Consider the following 22,979-nt stretch of genomic DNA (forward strand, 5'->3'; position numbering starts at 1 on the left):
AGCACCCTGTGCCCTCTCTAGGGGGTGCCCTCCTTGCCCCCCCATCTAAGGGTCACTGACCCCTGCTTGCAGCCTGCGCTCCCCACCACCACCACCACCATCCCCCCCCGCGGCCAGGGGGAGCCTGCTCAGAGCAATCACCTCCTTCGCCCTGCGCCTGGGGGTGCAACCAGCCCGCCCCGCCCCGCGCCCTTTGCAAACCCCGGGGCTCCCCTCGCGCGCCTGGGGGTGGCACCCGGCCCAGAGCAGCCGCGCGCGCGCGCCTCCCACCCTCCCCAGGCTCCGCGCGCCCCCTCGCTCAGTCCCACCGCCGCCCTCCTGCAGGCAGCCGCCGCCGCGCGCCGCTCCCGGGCTCTGCCGCCAGCCAGTAAGAGGGTGCACGGGTCTCTCCCATCCCCGCGGTGCAGCGGGGCCGGGCGCGCTGGGGAAGGGACTAAAGCAGAGGGGCTGGGGGAGCTGGGGGGTTTTCTGCCTAGGCTGGCTGGTTTCAAGCGCAGGAGCGTTGTGGGCTTCTCTTGAAAGACTGTTCCGGGCAAGCAGGTCCTTCAGCAGTAATAATCACCTGGGAAAGGGTTCAGAGCCGCAGCCCTGTTAGTCTGTATCCGCAAAAAGAACAGGAGAACTTATTTGAGCACAAGCTTTTGTGGGCTACAGCCCACTTCATGGGATGCATGCAGTGGAAAATACAGTAGGAAGAGAGAGAGAGATATATACACACACACACTGTATTTTCCTCTGCATGCACCTGGGAAAGTGACTCCAAGAGTCTCTGTGCTGGTGGGTTTAGGCAACTGAGTGTTCAAACATTTGCTGCTCTTCTCCCCGTCTCCTCCTGCTGCATCCTTCTTGTCTCGTAACTCAGGTCAGCCTCTTGCGAGGCGGTAGCGTTGCAAGCCAAGATCACGTTTGTTGGGTATCAAGCTTTTTCTTGATTTGACAGTAAATTGTGTGTTTAGCAAGTATTTCAACCTGCTGCTTTGCAGCAATGCCTGGCGCACAGGGCTGGCTTCCTTCGTTTCTGTAGGAAAGGGGCAAAAGGGTGGTTGACTTGCCTGAAACATCTAATCATACGTGTGTGTGGAACCCCAAACCCATTGTCTTTTCAGGGATGGTATGATAATTGGGTTTTTTTAGATACAGGGTAATGCAGCCGAGTGAAACCTAGAAGTAAGTTGTGAAAACTAGACCTGGTTATATATGTGACTATATAATTGTGATGCTAATGCAGGTAATAATTTTAAAAAGTCAGTCAATGTCTGTTGTACCCCCCTTTCTGCTCCCCACATTGTAGATACACAGTCCGGCTAATTGGAGACATGTTCATGGTTTTGATCCTGCAAACACACCTGAGAATAACTTTACACCTAGGCAGTGTAGTCCTAGCCGTATTGGTCCCCGGATATTAGAGAGACAAGGTTTGTCATCATGACTTCAAAGGGATTACTCACGTGAGTAAAATTATTCATAGATGTATTTGCAGGATTGGGGCTTCTATTTCCAGTCTTTAATAAGCAGGCAAAAGGTGTGTTAATGAATATGATTTCTGTCTTGTTCACATTTTATGGCTGCAGCATCATGTTTTGCTCAGGAGTGCAAGTATGAGTATGTTTGCCCTCTAGAAATTGATCTTGCGGTTGTGTTAATATATAACCAACTTAATTTGAATTCATCAGACTCTAGCCTGTAACAAGAACATTAACAAGTCAGACTAAAACTGTTTGTTCACCGATCTATTTTTTTACCTTCATTCTGAAAAGTTCTTACTAAGAGATGGCTTTTTACAGAAGAGGAAATTGATTACATTGTTAAGCCGTGATATGTGCAAACCACCTCTGAGTAAATAGATGATACATGTAACCAAATATGGCTTCAGAATTTATAACTTCTAAGTTGTTTTTTTAAAGAAGTGAGACAACAGCCTTTTTTTTCAAGTCTGCATTCTTGAATACAGCCCAATTCCAAATTTCTGCTCAAAAACTTCAGTAAATAAAAATTCAATCTTGTGCAATAACTGCTAAAAAATGCAGTAAGGGGTTTCTACAGCTAACATCATACATGCAAAAATAAAAAAGCCAGTGGAACCAAAGAATGCCTTGCTCAGTTCTTAGCATGAATCTGTTTAGGCTTACGTGCCAATTCTGGACTTCACGGTGCAGTCCATTTCTTATCCACACTACCATTGTCTTCACTGGGAGATTCGGCTGAGCAAGGACTGTTGGATTGGGCTCTTTACGTGTTTCTACAGAAGTGCTATTTTTGCAGTGAATTATGGCAACCATCCATATATGCTGGTGCAAGTCTCCCACAGAGTGTAAATATTGGCACTTGTCCAGAAAAGAGATAATGTGTAAGGTTTTCAAGCTCTTGAAAATAAACACACTAAAATCTGTCATTTATTTTGGAAACTGTATCTTAATTAAACCATATCCACCTACATTATCCAGCTGTGTGGCATGAACAAGCTCAGGAGATGTGTCGTTAAGTGTAGCACTGAACAGCTGGATAATATAGGAATAGACCTGCCTGGGACTGATGCTGATATGAATTTTAGGGCAGTACTTTATAAATTGTCATGTATCTGTTTTGAGGTAGTGCTGATCCACCAACCCCCATCGCACTAGGGACTGTAGAAAGCTATAACAAATGTACACTTTTGAAAAACTCCCTCTCTTGCCAAGAAACTCCTGTTTCAGGCTCCGAATGCTTACGTTAAAAGGGGCTTATTCCATCTTAGGGTGTACAGCTCCCATCACTGTTTCTGTGTGACATGTGAATTGCTGAGAAACTTGTGTCCTTTAGAAAGGACTTCAGGGTTCTGAAGGCTGTGGACACCCTTCCCCTGAAAACAATCATTACAGGGACTGCTAATGTGCTGTGTTTGTAGTGCGCCTACTGACTTGGGGTGCTGATCTGGGACTGTGGATTCTAGACTATACTGCAATATAGATCTCTAATGCTGCAGGCTGGATATGGTCTTGGAGCCTAGATTGTACCCTCCCATCAGCAATAACTTAGGCTACTGATGCACTTTTAGGCTGGGATTTTCAAAGGTGTTTCCATGGGATTTAGGCACTTAATTTCCCTTTAAATTCCTTTGAAAACTCCAGCCTTAATCACTTGAGTTATAGTCCTTTGCTGAAGTTTTAATATCCTGGGTGGTACATTATTCTCTCAGCACTTTCCACTAAAGCCCTGCAGCGGGACTGGGATCCCGCGGGTCCCACAGGACCCACTGCTATAATACCCTGTTTCCCCGAAAATAAGACATCCTCCGAAAATAAGGCCTACTTACAGTTTTGCCTCTCGTTGTAATATAAGGCATCCCCCCGATAATAAGGCATCCACCGATAATAAGGCATTTTTCATTTCTGAAAAATAAGACATCCCCTGAAAATAAGACCTAGCGCATCTTTGGGAGCAAAAATTAATATAAGACACTGTCTTATTTTCGGGGAAACAGGGTAGCAGAAGAGGGTAAAATGTACTTTATTCTGGGTGGGATTGAGTGGGGGGGAAAAACCAACAGACGGTGGTAATTTGCAAGAAAACACTAACTCTCTTGTCAGTTTGTCATAAATAGAATTGCAGCAACATAAATCAAGTTTTTCTTTTTTCTTTTTAAATAAAGTTTTTAATACTTACATTTAAGCGAGGAATATAAGAGATTAAATGTCTGTTATAGCAGGAGTTAAAGTATTTTTTACATGGTTTAAGCAAGATTTGTGTTCTTCTTTTAGTGGTAAAAATTGTGTCTGAATTCTGTATATATTTCTATAAACTTTTTTAAAAATAACATGGGGGAATCTGTCTCTCTTGTGGGATTTGTGGGATCTAAGGTTTTTACAGGTGGAAGTGGGATAAACAATGCAGGAGCAGGTGGGAGTGGGTATTGCGGAGTGGGATTAAAAAAACAGTCCTGCAAACTGCTCTACTTTCCCCTCTCATCGTGATGGACACACACTGAACTCACAAGACAGGTGCGTATTACTATGCACATTTCATACGTGGGGAAACTGAGGCATAGACCACACAGTGAGTCCATTTCAGAGCTGGCATTAAAGGAGACTATGTTGCCTCTTACAGCAAGTTGACTGAACTGAATAGACAGTTTATAGCTGGAATCAGGGTGGACCCACGGCTCTGGACCCTACGTGCCACAGGAGTTCTAGGGAACAGCATTTGTATCACGCCAGGATATTGAAAAGTTATCATGTGGCATCCTGTTGAGATGCAAACATTGCAGCATCGTCCCCTGTCCTTGTTTAAGGTGACCCTGAGTTAGTGCGTTGGCAGCTTTGAAAGCATACCCCTTATCCCGCCATGCTCCTAGCCCATAGACTTCTCTGGAGCTACTGTAGTTATGTATAGAACTTAAAAGCAGTGATGTTTTGTGTAGCTCTCCGCTGTATTTCTGTAACTTTTGGATACATGGCAGCATTTTTGTTTGCAAAGGTAATGGAAGTACTTCTGTTATTGTAAACCTTACCAAATTGGGGCTTGTGATTTTGCAAAAGGAGACATTTTATGCTTTACAAACAAAACCGTTGAGTTCACGTTATTGATGTGTTTCATCTAGTTATAAAAGAAGGGGCTGGAGAAACCACAACAGAAATGTCTAAGTTCAGTCGCTCCCGTTCTGATTTTGGCAGAGTGACTATGGGAGGAAGAAACACCTCATGTTTCATTTAGGTTACTTTGATTTGGAAAGGAATTTTAACCAGATGGCTCTTGAGATGCCAGGATTCTGAAGGATTAAATGTTCAGATAAAATGCATGTTTCTATTTTCACCGCATATTTCTGGAGGGCGGTGCCATATTCTAGCCTTGATCCAACTGTCCCTGCTTCCGCAGCATTGCATCTGAAGCCAGTAGATGCTTTGCACAAGTAAGGGTTGTCACCCCTCTACCCCCATAAATACCGAAATCATGTCATTTCTGGACCAATAAAAGCACCATATGATTTCACCTGGAGTTAGATCTCTCAAAAGTCACCATGCAATTGGGGGTGTGATTTTTGTGGGAGGAAAGATTGCCTAGTGGTTAGGATGCTGCTCTCAGTCTTGGGAGACGTGAGTACAAGTACCTGTTCCACCAAAGATTTTCTGTGAGACCTTGGGCAAGGAATGTAGCTTCTCTGGGCCCTCAACCCCCACCCCCGATGGGGATAATAGCACTTCCCTACCTCACAGGGGAGAGGTAAGGATAAATTAAAGACTGTGAAGTGTTCAGATGCTGTGGGGTTAAGGGCCAGATAAGTACCTAATGACAGGTTTCAGAGTAGCAGCCGTGTTAGTCTGTATCCGCAAAAAGAAGAACAGGAGTACTTGTGGCACCTTAGAGACTAACAAATGTATTAGAGCATAAGCTTTCGTGGACTACAGCCCATGCATCCGAAGAAGTGGGCTGTAGTCCACGAAAGCTTATGCTCTAATAAATTTGTTAGTCTCTAAGGTGCCACAAGTACTCCTGTTCTTCTTTTTATAAGTACCTAAGATAGCTAGGTTCTGCAAAGCTTGGAATGCCCCCAACTGCTGTTGCCTTTGAAGGAACATAGAGGTGCCCAGCAGGTTTGGACTGCAGATTCCCTAAGGCCCTGAGCCTGCAAAGACTTATGCATGTGCTTAACTTTACACCCCACGTGTTGTCTCATTAAGTATGTACTTAAATCTTGCAGATTGCAGGTTAGCGAGAATAAGCTATTCACCAGAGATCTGAACTCTGGGGGAAAAGACCCTCTAGATTCTCACTTGGCAAAGGTCACCAACTTCCTGGCACTCACCCATAAGGTTCAGTGTGAAAAGCAAACCTGGAAGCTGCCAATGTTTATGCACTAATGTTTGGCGAGTCAGATACTTTTTCTGAGAACAGCCAAATGTTTACTTTCCTTTACTTTGGAAATTTATGCCATGAGCTAATTAAAGTTGCAGGAATTTCCCTTGTAATAGAAATTCACTTTCACATCCCGGGCCCTGTTCTGCAACCCCTGCATGTGGAGAGCGCCTGTAGAATTTAACCGTTTGAGGGATCAGGCCCCAGTTGGGAAGTGAATGACACAATTATGCTTTCCAATTATTTTCTCCTCTCATGGGCTCTTAGTGCTATTTCAACTCACTGAACGATTTTGCTACTTTGCACTTTCCCATAATCTAAATAAATCAATCTATATTCCTTAAAGAGAAAAATGAGCCCCTCCCCCCAACTGCCTCATGTTAAAATCAACTTCCTGACCCAGTCTCCTTCATCCTCCACATGCACTCCCAGTTGTATGTATGCTGCTTCGTTATTGAAGGATTGCTAATTGTTTTGAGGGCAGTGGGCATTGATTAAAAAAGCGAGACATTAAATGACCCCAGAACAATGCAAACACCAAGAATTAAGGGCCCAGTCCTGGGCACTGCAAATCCCATTGCAGTCAGTTTATTCAATAGGAGTTGCAGGGGCTCAGTACCACTTTGGGGGTGTATGGCCCCTGGCGGATTTGGCGCTTTAATGGCCTTTTGCAGATCCATAAGATAAAGCTCTGAGAAATATTGGCCCTAACTAGTTGAATGGCTAAGCTGGTGAAAAAGGGTTCAAATGAGCAGAGAGGCTGTCTGCAAAGCTCCCCATCTGCAGCTTGTTCTTGGTTCCCACTTAGTAATTGTTTTACCCCTTCTGCAGACTCCACTTGTCTAGCTCATTGGCCTTAGAAGCTATATCTGACCCAGGGCTTATTTTGTAATGAAAGCGGTGCCAGAGCTCAAGCAGTTTTTTTACTTTCTAACTGAACTGCCAAGCCCAGAGGTGCCGGGCTCTGAACTGCCAAGCCCAGAGGTGCCGGGCTCTGAACTGCCAAGCCCAGAGGTGCCGGGGATAGGAACTGCCAGGCCCAGAGGTGCCGGGCTCTGAACTGCCAAGCCCAGAGATGCCGGGGCTAGGAACTGCCAGGCCCAGAGGTGCCGGGCTCTGAACTGCCAAGCCCAGAGGTGCCGGGCTCTGAACTGCCAAGCCCAGAGGTGCCGGGGATAGGAACTGCCAGACCCAGAGGTGCCGGGCTCTGAACTGCCAAGCCCAGAGGTGCCGGGGCTAGGAACTGCCAGGCCCAGAGGTGCCGGGGCTAGGAACTGCCAGGCCCAGAGGTGCCGGGGCTAGGAACTGCCAGGCCCAGAGGTGCCGGGGCTAGGAACTGCCAAGCCCAGAGGTGCCGGGCTCTGAACTGCCAGGCCCAGAGGTGCCGGGCTCTAAACTGCCAAGCCCAGAGATGCCGGGCTCTGAACTGCCAGGCCCAGAGGTGCCGGGCTCTGAACTGCCAAGCCCAGAGGTGCCGGGCTCTGAACCGCCAAGCCCAGAGGTGCCGGGCTCTGAACCGCCAAGCCCAGAGATGCCGGGCTCTGAACCGCCAGGCCCAGAGGTGCCGGGCTCTGAACCGCCAGGCCCAGAGGTGCCGGGCTCTGAACCGCCAGGCCCAGAGGTGCCGGGCTCTGAACTGCCAAGCGCCAGAGGTGCCGGGCTCTGAACTGCCAAGCGCCAGAGGTGCCGGGCTCTGAACTGCCAAGCCCAGAGGTGCCGGGCTCTGAACTGCCAGGCCCAGAGGTGCCGGGCTCTGAACTGCCAGGCCCAGAGGTGCCGTCTCTGAACTGCCAAGCCCAGAGGCGCCAGGGCTCTGAACTGCCAAGCCCAGAGGTGCCGTCTCTGAACTGCCAAGCCCAGAGGTGCCGTCTCTGAACTGCCAAGCACCAGAGATGCCAGGCTCTGAACTGCCAAGCCCAGAGGTGCCGGGCTCTGAACTGCCAAGCCCAGAGGTGCCGGGCTCTGAACTGCCAAGCCCAGAGGTGCCGTCTCTGAACTGCCAAGCCCAGAGGTGCCGTCTCTGAACTGCCAAGCACCAGAGATGCCAGGCTCTGAACTGCCAAGCCCAGAGGTGCCGGGCTCTGAACTGCCAAGCGCCAGAGATGCCGGGCTCTGAACTGCCAAGCCCAGAGGCGCCGGGGCTGTGAACTGCCAAGCGCCAGAGGTCTTGGTGTCAGATTGCGGAAAGAAAGTGTATTCCTGTGTGCACATGCACTTTGCAGGTATTCAGAATGCAGTCTCCCTTGTTGAATGTGTATGACTTGCACTTGTGCTGGCATTTATCTGCTGATGGGCAAACTCAAATCCAGTTCAGAAAATCAAAACGTGGGCTAAAATTTAGTGTGGGACTAAAAGACAATCAGATATTGATGCATGCTTCTCAGCCTGCTGTGCCCCGTGCAGAACACAACCTGTGACAAAGACCAAAAATGAGGCTCACCAAAATATTCAAGCAGGAAACTTATTATGCTGTGTGCTTCATCCCTTTTTTAGTGTGTATAGATCTCTCTCGTCCATGAGTGTTTATTTCTAATATAAATAGTTTCAACAGTAGAAGCGAAGAGACAGCAAATTGGCATGGAACCTAAGTAACTTTACATAAGAATGGCCACACTGGGTCAGACCAAAGGTCCATCTAGCCCAGTATCCTGTCTTCCGACATTGTCCAATGCCTCAAAGGGAATGAACAGAACAGGTAATCATCAAGTAATCCATCCCCTGTCACCCATTCCCAGCTTTTGGTAAAACAGAGGTTAGGGATACCATCCCTCCCCGTCCTGGCCAATATCCATTAATGGACCTATCCTCCATGAACTTATCTAGTTCCTTTTTGAACTCCGTTATAATCTTAGCCTTCACAACATCCTCTGGCAAGGAGTTCCACAGATTGACTTTGGGATTAAGCTGAGAGGCACTTGAGAGGCATGTGCAGGTGTTTAATGGCACATTTGCACAATAAATATTTTACAACCAAATTAATTGTGGACAGAGTGAACTGCAAAGCTAAAATGCGACTGAAGTCAGTCCTGACTTCTGCACTCAACCTTCCCTGCTGACATGGCAGAGCAGGGCCCATAGGAGCATGTTTTAGCTGATTTTTTTTTTAAGTATTTTTCTCATTTTGTAAAACCCTTCTGGTTCACCGCATCATTTTGTGACATCACATAATACCAAGCTTCTAATGATATAGTGACTGGTATCCATGATACCTAGACTGATGCATTCTGGGATAGGAAGTACCAAAGGGATTTAATGAAAAAAGGTAATGTAAAAGTTCTGTCTGTGCTGAAATGTTCCTGTGGTCTAGCTGGGGGTGGGGAGGGAGGAAGGGAAGGGGGCATTCAGCACAGAAATCTAGATACACTCCATTTTCACGGGAGCTTTGTTGTTTTCCTTAAATAAGACAAGTGGCTTGGTTGATGCATGGATTTGTTTGCCTCACACAAGAGTTTAAATAGCAGAGAATGCTAGCCAGTTGCTGTTAAGTGTTTGTTTTGCGGCACAATTGTCTGGGCAGAAGCTAGAAACCACTCAACAGAGCCCCAATGCCTACCTCAAAAACAGTGTGCTGGCGGTTGGCCTTGCTGCCCTCCAGTGAAATGCAGCCCTGTTCCCCCCCGCCCCCCATGGTGTTCGTTGATTGGCTACCAAGCTGGGATCTGGCTTTGGAATCTTCCCCAGTACTCTGATTTGGGAATGATCAATCTTTGGGTGCTTCCAGCAGTCTCGGGCCAACCCCCCACTTCCTACTATGAGTAGCCATAGAAGGCACCAACACTGTAGCTTATCCATGGATGAAGGGAGATTGGAGTAGGAGGGAAGAATTAATGCAGTTTCCTTTAAAGAAAAGCCCAAAGTTGTGGGAACCATTCAAACTTGGCAGGATTATCAGCAAACAGCCACTATTTGTTTAACTTGGGACTGGCTATCCCTGTCAACTAGTACTCTATCAGCCGCCTTCTTTATCAGTTTTTTACATGAAAAATTAGATTAAATTTGATAAGAACAAATGTAAAGGAAGGAACAATCAGTTGCACACATACAAAATCAGAAATGACTTCCTAGGAAGGAGTACTGTACTGCGGAAAGGGATCTGGGGGTCAGAGTGGATCACAAGCTAAATATGAGTCAACAGTGTAACACTGTTGCCAAAAAAAGCAATCATCATTCTGGGATGTATTAGCAGGAGTGTTGTAAGCAAGACACGAGAAGTAATTCCTCTGCTCTGCGCTGATTAGGCCTCAAGTGGAGTATTGTGTCCAGTTCTGGATGCCACATTTCAGGAAGGATGTGGACAAATTGGGGAAAGTCCAGAGGAGAGCAACAAAAATGATTAAAGGTCTAGAAAAGAGGCCCTTTGAGAGAAGATTGAAAAAATTGGGTTTGTTTAGTCTGGAGAAGAGAAGACCGAGAGGCGACATGATAACAGTTTTCAAGTACATAGGAGGTTTTTACAAGGAGGAATGAAAAAAATGTTTCTGTTAACTTCTGAGGATAGGACAAGAAGCAATGGGCTTAAATTGCAACTAGGGCAGTTTAGGTTGGACATTAGGAAAAATGTCCTAATTGTCAGGGTGGTTAAGCACTGGAATAAATTGCCTAGAGAGGTTGTGGAGTCTCCGTCATTGGAGATTTTTAAGAGCAGGTTAGATAAACACCTGTCAGGGATAGCCTAGATAATACTTAGTCCTGTCATGAGTGCAGGGGACTGGACTAGATGACCTCTTGAGGTCCCTTTCAATCCTATAATTCTATGATTCTATAACCATTAGAGCAAAGACTAAGCATGACCCACTTTTGGGCCTTACCTGGCAGCCTTACCACTCATAATCTTTCCAGCCTTTTGGCAGTCTGCTATGACTTCTCTTTTGAACCCTCTTTTCTGCATCTCCTTGTTTAAATCTCAGTTTTCACTTTGCTCTCTCTGTTTCAAGAAGAAAGAATGATAACGACTGGTTCACCAATACCATTTATACGTCCCTTAGTGGTCTTCTATTCAAACACTGCCTGGATCCAGACTTGTTGACGGTAGCTTATGAGATATAAATCAATAGCATAAGGCGTTTGCTGTGTTTGAGTCCTAGATCAGATTATTTATGGATATATATGGGCCAACTAACTTCTGTGTGTTTAGAGAGTCAAGATGGGTGAGGTAATATCTTTTATTGTACCAACTTCTGTGTTCGGAAGGATTTAACATTTCTTTTTGGCTGTCGGACACAAGGATTACCCTGTAATCTTGTTCAGATAAAAGGAATGCAATGTAATGAATTGAATATAGGTTATTTGGTACTGTATATACGAGATCATGGCAGGGTTATGTTGTCCCCCCATGGTCCTTTGAGGTGAAACTACACGGCAACTTCATTAACTGTGTTGTGTAGACGTTGCCAAGGGTGAAGCGATAGGTTTGGCAGCTCAGTAGCAGAGAGAGTTTTTGGGACTTGAGGAGGCATGAAAAGCAGTTTGGAGTTGTTCCCATTAGCTGTATGTTCCTGCTAAAGTGTTGACATTTCTATTGTAATCTTTAGGTTTTAGAGTTAACACCGTGTTGAGATGAATGGGGCTGTTCGTGGTTCTTATTGATAATGATTCTGATTCAGGAAAACATCACTGCATTGGTTTACCTTCGCTTCTCGTTTCAAGGTTCCTGTAACAACTATTGTTTGGGAGCCTCTTGAGCCTGCTTCTCCTTACCTTTACACCAGTTTAAATAATGAGTAACTCCATAGTGGTCACTGGGGTTACACCAATATAAAACCAGTATAGGTGGCAGGCCTGGGAATTAGAATTCGGGTCTCTTGACTTTGAGGTCTGGCCCCAATTCAGCCAAGTACTTAAGCATGTATTTAAACACATCTGTGGTACTTAAGCACATGCCTAAGTGCTTTGCTGAATAAGTGTTTTTTTGAATATCTACCCCAGGGCCGGAGGTAAAGGAAACAACACCTTTTCTTCAATTTCAAAAGATAAAAATGGCCTCTCCATTTAGAAATACACATTGGAGGGATTCATTTTAGACTTCTGGATAGAGCTGGTCAGGAAATGTTTTTCTGTCCTGCAAATATTTTGATGGAAAAAATTTTTTTTATCAGAAATTTTCTATAAAACGTTTCAGGTTTTGGTTTGAAAACTGAAGGCTTTTGTAGTTCCTGAAAGCCTAAAAGGTCAGGCAAGTTGGGTAAAATTTTTTGGTTTTACTGAAGATGTTTATCTAACCAGCCAAAGATTTTCAGTTTGCCGAAAACTGATTTATTTATTTTTTGTGGTGAAAAACCTGAATTTTTTTTTTATTGAAAATGGACATTTCCCAAAGAAATTTCCTTTTGATGGAAAAGCCATTTTTGTCGAAAAAATATTTTGAATTAGAAATTTCATCCAGTTCTACTTCTGGGACAGGGCAAAATGGACACATTTCTTTTGACTCTTTTTTGAATGCCACGTGTTGGAGACTATAACATGCTAAATACACTGGAGTAAGTCAATTGATCCCCCTCCCCCACTCCCCAGGGGTGTTACTGCTGATGTATTTTTGGAGAAGTCATGCAACTGATCTGTGCCATAATTTCTCCACATGTAAAATGGGTATGATATTTATTTCCTACTTTGTAGGGCATTAGGGTCTGTAAAGAGTTTTGAGATCTCTGGGTAGAAAGTGCTGTACAAGTGAAAATGCTTATTATTATTAAAATATAATGACACTTACTAGAAGAGGATTCTCTCCCTTCCAGTTCTGTTTATCTGGGATGGGGCAGCATAGCAGTATGGATTTTGGGGCATATATGAACTAAAGCCATGTCTCGCACCTGCTTTTCGGCTGTTGTATGTCACCTAGGTCGTGTTGTGCCACAGACTTGAACTCCTGGTTGCCTTAGATCTGCAATACCGACATGTCCCATCTCCATAGCAATTACTCTCAACCGTCTTAGGTTGTGCAATTTATTAGGCTGGGTCGGTGCTATAATGTAGTGAAACGGTCTGTGTATTTTTCCACACATTGAGACAAACAACTAATATATCTATTATAAACCAGCGGGTCATTTGCTTTGGTAACCGGGGTGATTTCCCAGTGCTGACTGAAACCTGAACTGGGCGCTGAGCTCATCTCTCTAACAATACAGTGCGCTTGAGATAGTGCGGCCGGATGACAAAAAAGCCAGCCCCTTGCCAGCCGTAACGCACAACGATAACCAGACATTCGGAGAGCTGTGCAAACCATTGTGGCTACCTCACTTTGGCCCAGTGCCTGTCCCAAGGAGTTATCACTCTAAACAGGCAATGATCCAAGCAAAGGCTGGGAGGGAAGAAGGGAGGTGCCCTGCTTCCATTGACTGGAAAAAGCCCACTAAAATGGGTTTGAGCTGATGTTAGGTGTGTGTCTTGTTACGGTCAACTAGCTTTCTTTCCTTCCCCCTTCCTACCAGCCCTCTGTCTTCCCCTCTCGCCACATACCCCAGCCCCACTCCCTTGCCTCTGCTGCCCCCTTTCCACCTTTCCCAACCACTGGGGTTTATACAGTTTGTTATGGGGGGAGTGGGACAGCCAGCTGCATGGAGCCCATGTTCACGAGAATGTCTGCAGGCTGTGTGTGTGTTGCGGGGGACGGGGAAGGGGTGAGGAGCACTTCCACATGGCCTCTGATCCTCCTGGCATTGTCAGCTCCTGCTAGTCACTCCCTCATCCCCTTGGTGGGTGGGACACAGAGGGGACTATTTGGTTCAAAGCTAGCATTAGTCCTCCCCAGGTGACCTCTCAAGTCTGAGGCTTGGTCTACACTGGAAACTTTTGCCGGTGTAAATCCACTCCCTTGAGCAACCCAGTTATACCGACCTAGCGCCAAGTGTAGACAGCGCTGTGTCGGCAGGAGGGCGTCTCCCCTCGACATTGCTCCTGCCTCTCGGGGAGGTGGAGGACCTGTGCTGATGGGAGAAGCTCTCCCGTTGGCGTAGTGAGCGGCTTCACTGAGCGCTCAGCGGTATGCTGCAGCACTGTGAGTGCAGACCAGCCCTCTCTGAATTCTGACACCCATCCCCAGTCCTGCTAGAGCGTAGCGCCTACCCCTGAGACATACCCACAGGCAGCCTGTGCCTTGCTACCCTGTTTCCCCGAAAATAAGACATCCTCCGAAAATAAGGCCTACTTACAGTTTTGCCTCTCGTTGTAATATAAGGCATCCCCCCGATAATAAGACCTCCCCGATAATAAGGCATCCACCGATAATAAGGCATTTTTCATTTCTGAAAAATAAGACATCCCCTGAAAATAAGACCTAGCGCATCTTTGGGAGCAAAAATTAATATAAGACACTGTCTTATTTTCGGGGAAACAGGGTAGGTGTGGATTTCAGGCAGAAGTATGTAGGCAGACTTACTCGAACCGAAAGAGGACCAGGCCAACGAGCAGCCGGGGAAAATGGGAATTTAAATAGCTATAGATCGTTAGCACACATCTTAGTAGGGAGAAGCACAACAGCAGGGCGTGGGGAGGGGAAGGCATTTGCCCTTCATCGAATCATCCAGCTGCTACAGTGAAGGAGTGAGGAGCTGTTTAAAAAATGCCTTTAACAGGATGCATGTGCAATCGGAATCCTTCCCGCACTGTCAGAGATCACTTACGGGATGGGTGAGATTCTGCCATCCCTGTCTGGCCTGGGCCTGGCCTGGGTCTCACCTCAAATTCGGAGCTAGAGCGGCAGTTGCCAAAGTCACTATCATCCTGCTCATTGAAATATGTTGTCCTAGGACAGGGGTGGCCAACCTGAGCCTGAGAAGGAGCCAGAATTTACTAATGAACATTGCCAAAAAGCCACAGTAACACGTCAGCAGGTCCCCATCCGCTACCCCCCTCAGCCCCCAGCGCCTCCCGCCCACCAGCAACCCCGCCAATCAGCACCTCCCCACGTCTCCCGTCCGCTGCAATCAGCTGTTTCGCAGTGCGCAGGAGGCTCTGGTGGAGAGGGGGGAGGAGCGAGGGCATGGCAGGCTCGGGGGGAAGGGGTAGGGGCCTTGGGGGAAGGGATGGAGTGGTGGCAGGACCTGGGGCACAGCAGGGTGTGGAGCAGTGAGCACCCCACAGCACATTGGAAAGTTAGCATCTGTAGCTCCAGCCCCGGAGTCAGCACCTATACAAGGAGCCGCGTATTAACCTCTGAAGAGCCGCGTGCAGCTCCGGAGCCACAGGTTGGCCCCCCTGTCCTAGGAGGTAGTCATTGCCGTTGCATGCACAATAAGCAATGCACAAAATAGTAACTGATTTAAAAGACATCTTCAGGCACAGCTGAGCCTCTTGGCAGCCACCTAGAGCAAGGAAGCCGCATGAAGAGAGCAAAGGCCTGTAGGGCAGGGCATTGACTAGTTCACAGGGATAGCTCCTGTCAATAGACCTGCAGGCAACACTAGGTGTCACTAGCACCTGCAGTAGTGAGGGGAAAGAGCAAACTCTGCTTTAGTTCACTTGTGCTGAGATACCCCGAGCCCTGCCTTCTGCTCTGCCTACCAGAGCCAGCCCCACTCTGAGCTCAAGAAGAGCAAAGCAGGACAGACCTAGAGGGTCCCTCTGTGGGGAACGGAGTGAGGTCCTGCTCATCCCTCCCCGTTGGGATAATGTGGGGAGAAAGAAGTAAGGGCCTCATGGGGAGGGATAGCTCAGTGGTTTGAGCATTGGCCTGCTAAACCCAGGGTTGTGAGTTCAATCCTTGAGGGGACTATTTAGGGATCTGGGGTAAAGAATCTGTCAGGGATGGTACTTGGTCCTGTTAGTGAAGACAGGGGACTGGACTCAATGACCTTTCTAGGTCCCTTCCAGCTCTATGAGATAGGTTTTCTCTGAGATGACCTTGGTTGGGAGGGGGAGAAAGAGAAGCTGAAAGAGGAGTGGTCAGTTCCTTTGTTGCCCTCCCCACTTGTTTTGGCACCCCACTCCCCTGTGTGCTGCTATTGCATGCTTTGTTGTAAAGAGCACCGCAATGCATCACAATACATGACTTCACTGGCAGTTGTCCCAATGAAGCAGATCAGAGGTCTCATTAGTGCATTCCACCGAACTCCTGGAAACAGTTACCCGGTGATATAAAACACACAGCAATGATCATTGGTGCAGCTGTGGACAAAATCTGGACACTTAAAACAGATGTCAAGGAATGTACACTCGCTGTCTATAAATAAAATGACTTCTTTGGATAAACTGCCTAGCTCATGCAAACTCTCTCTCAGCAGACCAGCGGGGCAAAGATGGTTTCTATGAAAAGTGTGCGGTTTCAGCTATGCTTTTTGGAAGTGCCGGTCTTTTGTTACAGTTCATAAATATCATAATGCTCATACCTTGGAATTCCTCCAGCTGGCTCCCTTCTACAGTGAACCATTTGGCAAAATGAGCAACATAATCCAGTACAATAACCCCCTGGTTAACGATGAACTTCATATACCCAAAGGCCTGAACAGTGATCGTCCAGTGCACAGTGAGGGTTATGTGAAATGAACATAAGCCTGAAGTCTGTCAATATCATGTATTATAAAGAATGTTTATGTTACCAAATTATTTTCATGCAAGGATTATAATTAATGATATGATTGTAAACAAAAATATTTGCTAGCCTGTGCGTATCACCCTTTTATATCTGATGAGCTGGGGTGATGTTCTGGAAGATGTTTTCTTTAAAAGGCATAATAAAATAACAGCCCTTGCTGTGTCTTTTCATGAGTTCCCGAAGCATCCTGGTGAATAACATACATTGGGGATTGTCTGAAATCTCACTCTTCTTTCCTGTGGTTCCGTGCATGCCTTCTAGAGAACAGCTAGCTCTTCTGAGCTCTCCTTCGATAGGGTTGGAGTGTCTTTTTTTTATTGTTGTAAGTTAGGTTATTTATTTCATATCTGTTTTAGCTTTTTGCCTGTTTCCTTTGGCACTTGCAGGGCTGTTTTGTCACACACAGCTGACTCTAACAGATTGATTTGGACAGTAGTTTGAGAGCTAGCTGCAGTTGTGTTTAATGAGTTTGTGTTGTTTCCCTAATGTCCCTCTCCAGTCTGTGCCTGTTCTTTGTCCCTGAATTTACTACCCCGCTGCTCTCCATTCTAGTGACTTTTTGGTCATGTTACCATTTTAGGCCTCGATCGAGCCCTGGAGAACGGGTTTAACTTTCAGCACATGAGTAGTCTCATGGACCTCAATGGGATTACTCCTGTGCATAAAGTCACGCATGTGCTCCCGTGCTTTTCTAGCTCAGGGATCACATGTAGTAATTGCTACCATTCCTGCCTGGTCTCTTCTCCAGAAGCCTGTCCACGCCCTGTGGTTGTCCTGTGTCTTGTCTCCGCGTGGTTTGTGACAGCGCCGGGGGGATTGCTGGCAGTGAGTCATGAGAATAATGTGCGCGCATCATGAGATGCTCTGTACAAAGCATATATTGACTGGTGCTAGCAGAGGCTGCTTACGACAATCTGCTTCCATCGGTCTAACCGCGGTGTGCCGCCCCCTCCTACCGCACAGTGTGCGCCCTGCACATCTGAACCGTTCCGTCACGTAGGCACTGGGTTCGTAACATTTTTGGGGGGACCTAGGGGTCAGAGGACAAACGGAGCCCCTGAAGTCTGATCCCACTGACTGGCTCCAGCTGTGGCACTAAACCTGGCTACGGCCTGGCCTGGGTGGGTAAGTGACCCCCCCCCCGCCTCCCGGCATGGGTGGGACCTGAGCGATTCTTTTAAATCAGCTCCCATATTTCAAGGGGATGCCTCAGGCAGACAAGAGAGACCCCCTGCGACTTCCTCCTCTCCTCCCCCAGGTCAGTTCCCTCTTTGGGGTGACAGAGTGGCAAATATAGCAGTGTGTTTCTCCATTAACAGGCTTCCCTGGAAGGACCCCCTTGAGCAGCATCTGCTGGGACTTGCAGCGTGGGGCTCCATCTGCTCCCCCAGTTGGGCTCTGCCCTCCCCATCCCAAGCAAACCCCTCTGGGTGTCAATCTCAGGGGGTGGGGGGAGCTGCACCAAGCTGGGTGGGGGATCCCTAATATGAGGTGGGGGGGAGGAAGCATACTCTATCTGGTTGGAACAGTGGGGGTGGATTATACAGGGGACTGGAAATTGGAAACAGGGTGGGGATGGGGGCCAGGACTCAGGGAGAGACCAGGACACAGGGGACGGATGGGATAAGATTCAAGACATTGTGGGGGGACAAATAGGGTGGGAGGACTAAGACATGTGGGGGAAATAGGGGACTAGGAAAACAGGGGGAAGATGGGGCAGGACATTTGAGAGGGAAGCCGTGGCACTGGTGGAGGCAGGACCCCAGGGGCAGATAGGGTAGCAGGCAGGACATGGTCGGGTAGGAGGACTGGGGAAAGAGACAGACCAGGGGCAGATGAGGTGGGAGATAGATGGGGAGCAGGACCGCATGTGGCAGATGGGCTAGGACATAGGAGGGAGATGGGGGGCAGGAACCCACTGGGAAGGGACAGCTTGTGTGGGGTAGGATTTGGGGGACAAAGAGGGGCAGGAAGACTAGGCAAGGGGCAGATGTGGGGCTGGGGGTCTCACTTCCACGGTCGCCAGCCACCCCAGAGGACCCTTGTCCTCAGGTTTGTCCAGCGAGAGGCCGCTGGTGGCCAGGTTATGGGCTCCCACTGGACCGGGACCTCCAGCTGCATGGTCCATGCTGAGGCCTCTGCAGGGATGTTAATGCACACGAGGGTACGCACCGTGCGCACCCTGCTGACACACACTGAGTTTGTTAATGCACTTTGATCTAGACCCGTTTCAAAGAGAACGACTTCGAAGCACATGAAGGAATGGCTCATGCGTGCAGGGTGCACATGGACAATCAGTGGGGTACATCACGCTCCACAAATCTTGCCAACCTAGACAACTGCCTAGCTTACCTATCCCTAGAGCAGCCTCTGGATGACTGACTAGTTCTCTATTTTAGCTCTTCTGCTGTTTCTTTCACCGACTGGAGGAGTCCATGGGCTTGACAGCTCAGAGCAGAGCATTGGCTTTGATATTTGAAGGAGATAGTCCTGTTATGTGCTTCTCCTCTGGAAATTGAGCCCCACACATGAGGTGAAGGCAGAAGAACTGGGTCCCTGGGATGGATGGTAGGTGTGCTTCACCCAGTGCACATAAAAGGTCAGATTTTTCTTCACTGGTTGCCCAAGTTTTGTTCTCCTCTGACTTGACGGACGCCCATGTATGTGATCCGTGAGCGCTGGGTTTTGCATTTTGGGGGCTGGGAGGGGAGGGCTGGAGCCAAGGGAGTTGCAAACTTTGCTTCATCTCCTTCCAAGAGAATGCTGACAGTCTCGCTACGGATGTAGGAACATCAGTGGGTTTCCTGGGCCTCGCAGTTTTTCTGTGGTGGGCGGGGTGTAGCCAGTAGTTTTTGGTTGGGAGCTGGAGGGGTTTTTAATAGAAAGATGAAGCATGAACTGTTTTGAAAAAGATGTTCTAAAATAAAATTTAAGCTAAAATTATTACTCGGGGTCAGAGTGCAGCGAAGGCCCTTTTCAACACCCGGAGTCAAACTTGTGAAATGTTGGTTTGTTGTGTTAACATTTTCAGCTATAAAGAAGGCAAAAATATTCTCTCATTTTGTAATCCAGATTAGGGTAATGCTTTAATCTTATCGGTCAAATTAAATTTAGCAACGTCAAAAACTCTGGCACTCTGTGAAATTGTGCCATCTATGCCATGGTTTATCTACCACAGATCTAGGTACAATTTCCAAAACTGCTTAACTGCTGCAGCAATTTAAATCCTCATTTCAAAAGTCATTAAGTGCTTAGGAGCCTAAATCTTACTGAAAGGCAGGCTCCTAAGAATGCAAGTATGTTTTGGAAATGGCTCCTAAATCACTTGGACACTTTTGAAAATGTAACCCCTTCTTTCTACTAAAAGTTCACATGCATTTTAACCCCTTTATTGGAAATTTAAACTTCAGCATTTCACTCACTTAACATTGTCCTGTATCCTGTATCTGTCTGGGGATTGGTCCTGCTTTGAGCAGGGGGTTGGACTAGATGACCTCCTGAGGTCCCTTCCAGCCCTGATTTTCTATGATTCTATGATTCTATATCGGGACTGTCCCTATAAGACATCTGATTACCATACAGCTGGGTAAAGTATGGGACAACCTTTGGGAAGGTTACAGTAGCAAGGGTCTGAATGCAAAAGAACAGCTGTAGGTCTGGGGCTCTTCAACACTGTAGCTAACAATTGCCAAGTGTCACACGATTGTGAAGATTGTGTTTCTGATTCCAGTTCCCATGTCCTATTCATCCAAGTACTCATGTGCATATGTTACGTGTTTAGAGGTTTGTTTTTTAACTAACAAGCACAGGGGTCTAAAAGCAGGTGAGCATATACTTAAACCACCATAAAAGGGAAAAGTTGTCGAGGGGATCTGAGCTGGCGTGAGATGATAGGAAGGTGTGATCAGCACTAGGAAAAAAAGGTATGTAGCTGGACTAGGAGACCTTTCTAAAGGTCTCAGTCGCTGGCAAGCAGCCCAGCTATGCAGCCCATTGCTACTGCAAGCATGCTTCATAACAAATGAAGTGGTTTATGGCAGGCTTTTGCGATAATATGGTCTCCTCCGTGACTGTGCATGAAAACTTTTCAAAGCAGCCGTACTCCTTGTCATGCAAACACAAGCAGGTTATTTTTAAAATCTGTTCCTCTTCTGAACTAAAGGAGCCAGGAAATGAGTCTGCATCACGGTGCATTTGGCTTTTAACCCACAAGATGTCTTGCATCTCTGCCATTGTCCAAGTGATAATCCATAAGGGGAATTATAGGCATTTACCCTCCAGTGGTTGGAGGGTTGGGAATTCTTACAGGAACTCCCCCTCCCACTCCCACTCCTGTCCAGGATAGAGACATTCAATACAAATGATGCTTGCTGAATTGCTCGCTGTTTGTTCTGCACACCCTTCCCTTTTGAAGTGAGGCTGTATTTCCCCTCAAGCTCTTGAAGCCCTGTGGCCTCCCGTTTTGGCTCATTCTCAAGCCCTGTTGGGCAGTTGTTCTCCTGGTGAATGGGTCTGCACCTGGCTCCCTTCAGAGCCTCTCCTCACCATCACTGACTCTGCTGGAGGGATCAGTAAGGAGTGGGAAAGGCCCTCGGTCCTCCTGTACTGGCTCCAGAGCTCTCCATAGGTGCCAACTTTTACTTTTCCCCGGGGGAGGGGGTGCTTCATCCCTGCTCTGCCCAAGGCCCTGCCCACACTCTGCTTCTTCCCGCTTCCACTCCACCCCCTTCCCGAGACCCCCGCCTGCGCATTGCTCCCCCCTCTCCCCCCTCCCAGCTCCCGTTGGACTGGCGTGAGAGACCCGGGCTTCACACCCAACATGGCAGCGTGTGGTGTTCCTGCTAACCACACGGAGGTGTGACAAGACACTGGGAACTTATTTTGTTAGGTAATTTTCTGCGGGTATTAATAGAGTGAATGGGAAATAAAAACAATTCACCGGCAGCATTGCCTCTCCAGAGTACATTCCCCACCATGGAGCCAGACAGCGCTATCACTAGCGTTTTTCAGAGGCTATGGCTCTCAAGCGTTCTCACAGGGTGGACCCTGTCTTGTAAGGGAGTGTGTGACTCATAGGCCACCGCTCTGCCCGCTCAGGACAACGCGGACCAGCTCCTCTCCTAGTGGCAGTGCCGGAACACCCCCATGGCGCCTACAGTACCTGCTCACGTGGTGGAGTGATGCCAAGGAAATATTCATGTACATTTAGCTTCTTTAATTGCAACTTGGGAGGAGCCAACAGCAGGTGATCAGGTCTCGGTGGACCCAGACCACAGCTTGGGAACCACTGGCTCAGATGATACCAGCCTAAAGGAAGTGTCTTCAGGCTGCATGTATGATTCATTGATTTGTATTCCAGTAAGGCCTAGGGCAACCGATCGTAGGCCAGGCCCTCATTGTCCTAGGCACTGTACAAACCCAGAGCAAGAAGATGGGCCCTGCCTCAAGGAGCGTACAGTATAAGGATGAGATGAGATGAGAGATGCATACAGACAGATGGGGGGTACGAGGAAACAGTGAGACAATATTGGTCAGCATAATAGACAGCAGTCTCAGTACACCAGTGGCCTACCTGTTGTCAAGTTTTTTGAAGGTATCATAGCTTGTTTTCCCTGGTGCAGGAATCTTTGCACAGTTCTGTGGTAGAAAATCACGTTTTGTTGACTGGAGATAAGCTTTTGTGGCTCACTCACATACAGCAGTTAAATAATACAGTCGTTATCACTTCCAAGTCGGTAACAAAAGACTGAATTATCTCAGCTAAGTCGCTTAACAAGCACCACTGAGTAGCACTGAGGTGCCAGAGCAGTCTGGAGAATGAGTTCAGTTAGTAATAACGAATTATTCATGAAAATGAAATGCATGACCCGGTAGGCTGCTCTAGCGCTGGTAGAAATAAACACTGGTATTTCGGTTTAATTACTCGGTTTGGACAGCAACAAGTCCGGGGGGAATTGATATTTGATCTTGTTCTGTGTGCTCTAAGTTACCATCCTAACACCATGGAAATTAAGCCCCTGCGCTGGCTGTGTGACAAAGGGATTAGTGTCCTTCTTCAAGCTGTTACTAAATATTAGCCTGTCCTTTATCGTGAAAAAAGGAGACCGCCTAGTTCATTTCAAAACAAACTTCTCTCAAGTTAGAAATGAAAGCAGCCATATCCACCCAGGGAGTGACCTTTGTGTCTAATCCACCCAACTGGGTCCCACTAAGGTGGGCTTTGCAGCTATGTTTTTCCTTGTAAAGAATGCAGGACATACATGCTGACAATTGTTTAGGGCAACCAAAAATACACTGTCAACCCTTGCAGGCTGATCCCTTTTGACTATCGGAGCAAAGATAGCCCAGGGATACATATGGTGAGGCTTTGGGGCTGGTTATTTTTAATGTGGAGACATAACTTCCAGTTACCACTGCTACCTAACAACTGAAAATATAGTCATCAGAGGGCTAGCTGCCTTCGCCTTGCTTGTTCCATTGGGCCAGTTCCAGGCTGGCAGTACAGTACTCAAGTGCTGCTCCACTAAAGACCGTGGCGTGGGACCTACGTATGCCAGGTCTGAATAACAATAATTTATTATTGATATGGTGGTAGCAGCCCTGATGATAGACCAGAGCCCCAGCG

The 22,979-nt window shown here is 47.4% G+C and overlaps 1 protein-coding gene across 1 annotated transcript in view; it reads left to right on the forward strand.

Annotated features, from left to right (window-relative positions):
* Window positions 1-277: 277 nt before the first annotated feature.
* FHL1 (four and a half LIM domains 1) overlaps window positions 278-22,979 on the forward strand; it is a 56,173-nt gene continuing 33,471 nt past the window's right edge. Inside the window, exon 1 of the mRNA XM_054040257.1 lies at window positions 278-367. The gene's annotated coding sequence lies outside the window, so the exon portion shown is untranslated. The remainder of the gene's footprint in view (window positions 368-22,979) is intronic.

This window comes from Malaclemys terrapin, chromosome 9, assembly GCF_027887155.1.
Source record: "Malaclemys terrapin pileata isolate rMalTer1 chromosome 9, rMalTer1.hap1, whole genome shotgun sequence".
Taxonomy (NCBI): domain Eukaryota; kingdom Metazoa; phylum Chordata; order Testudines; family Emydidae; genus Malaclemys; species Malaclemys terrapin.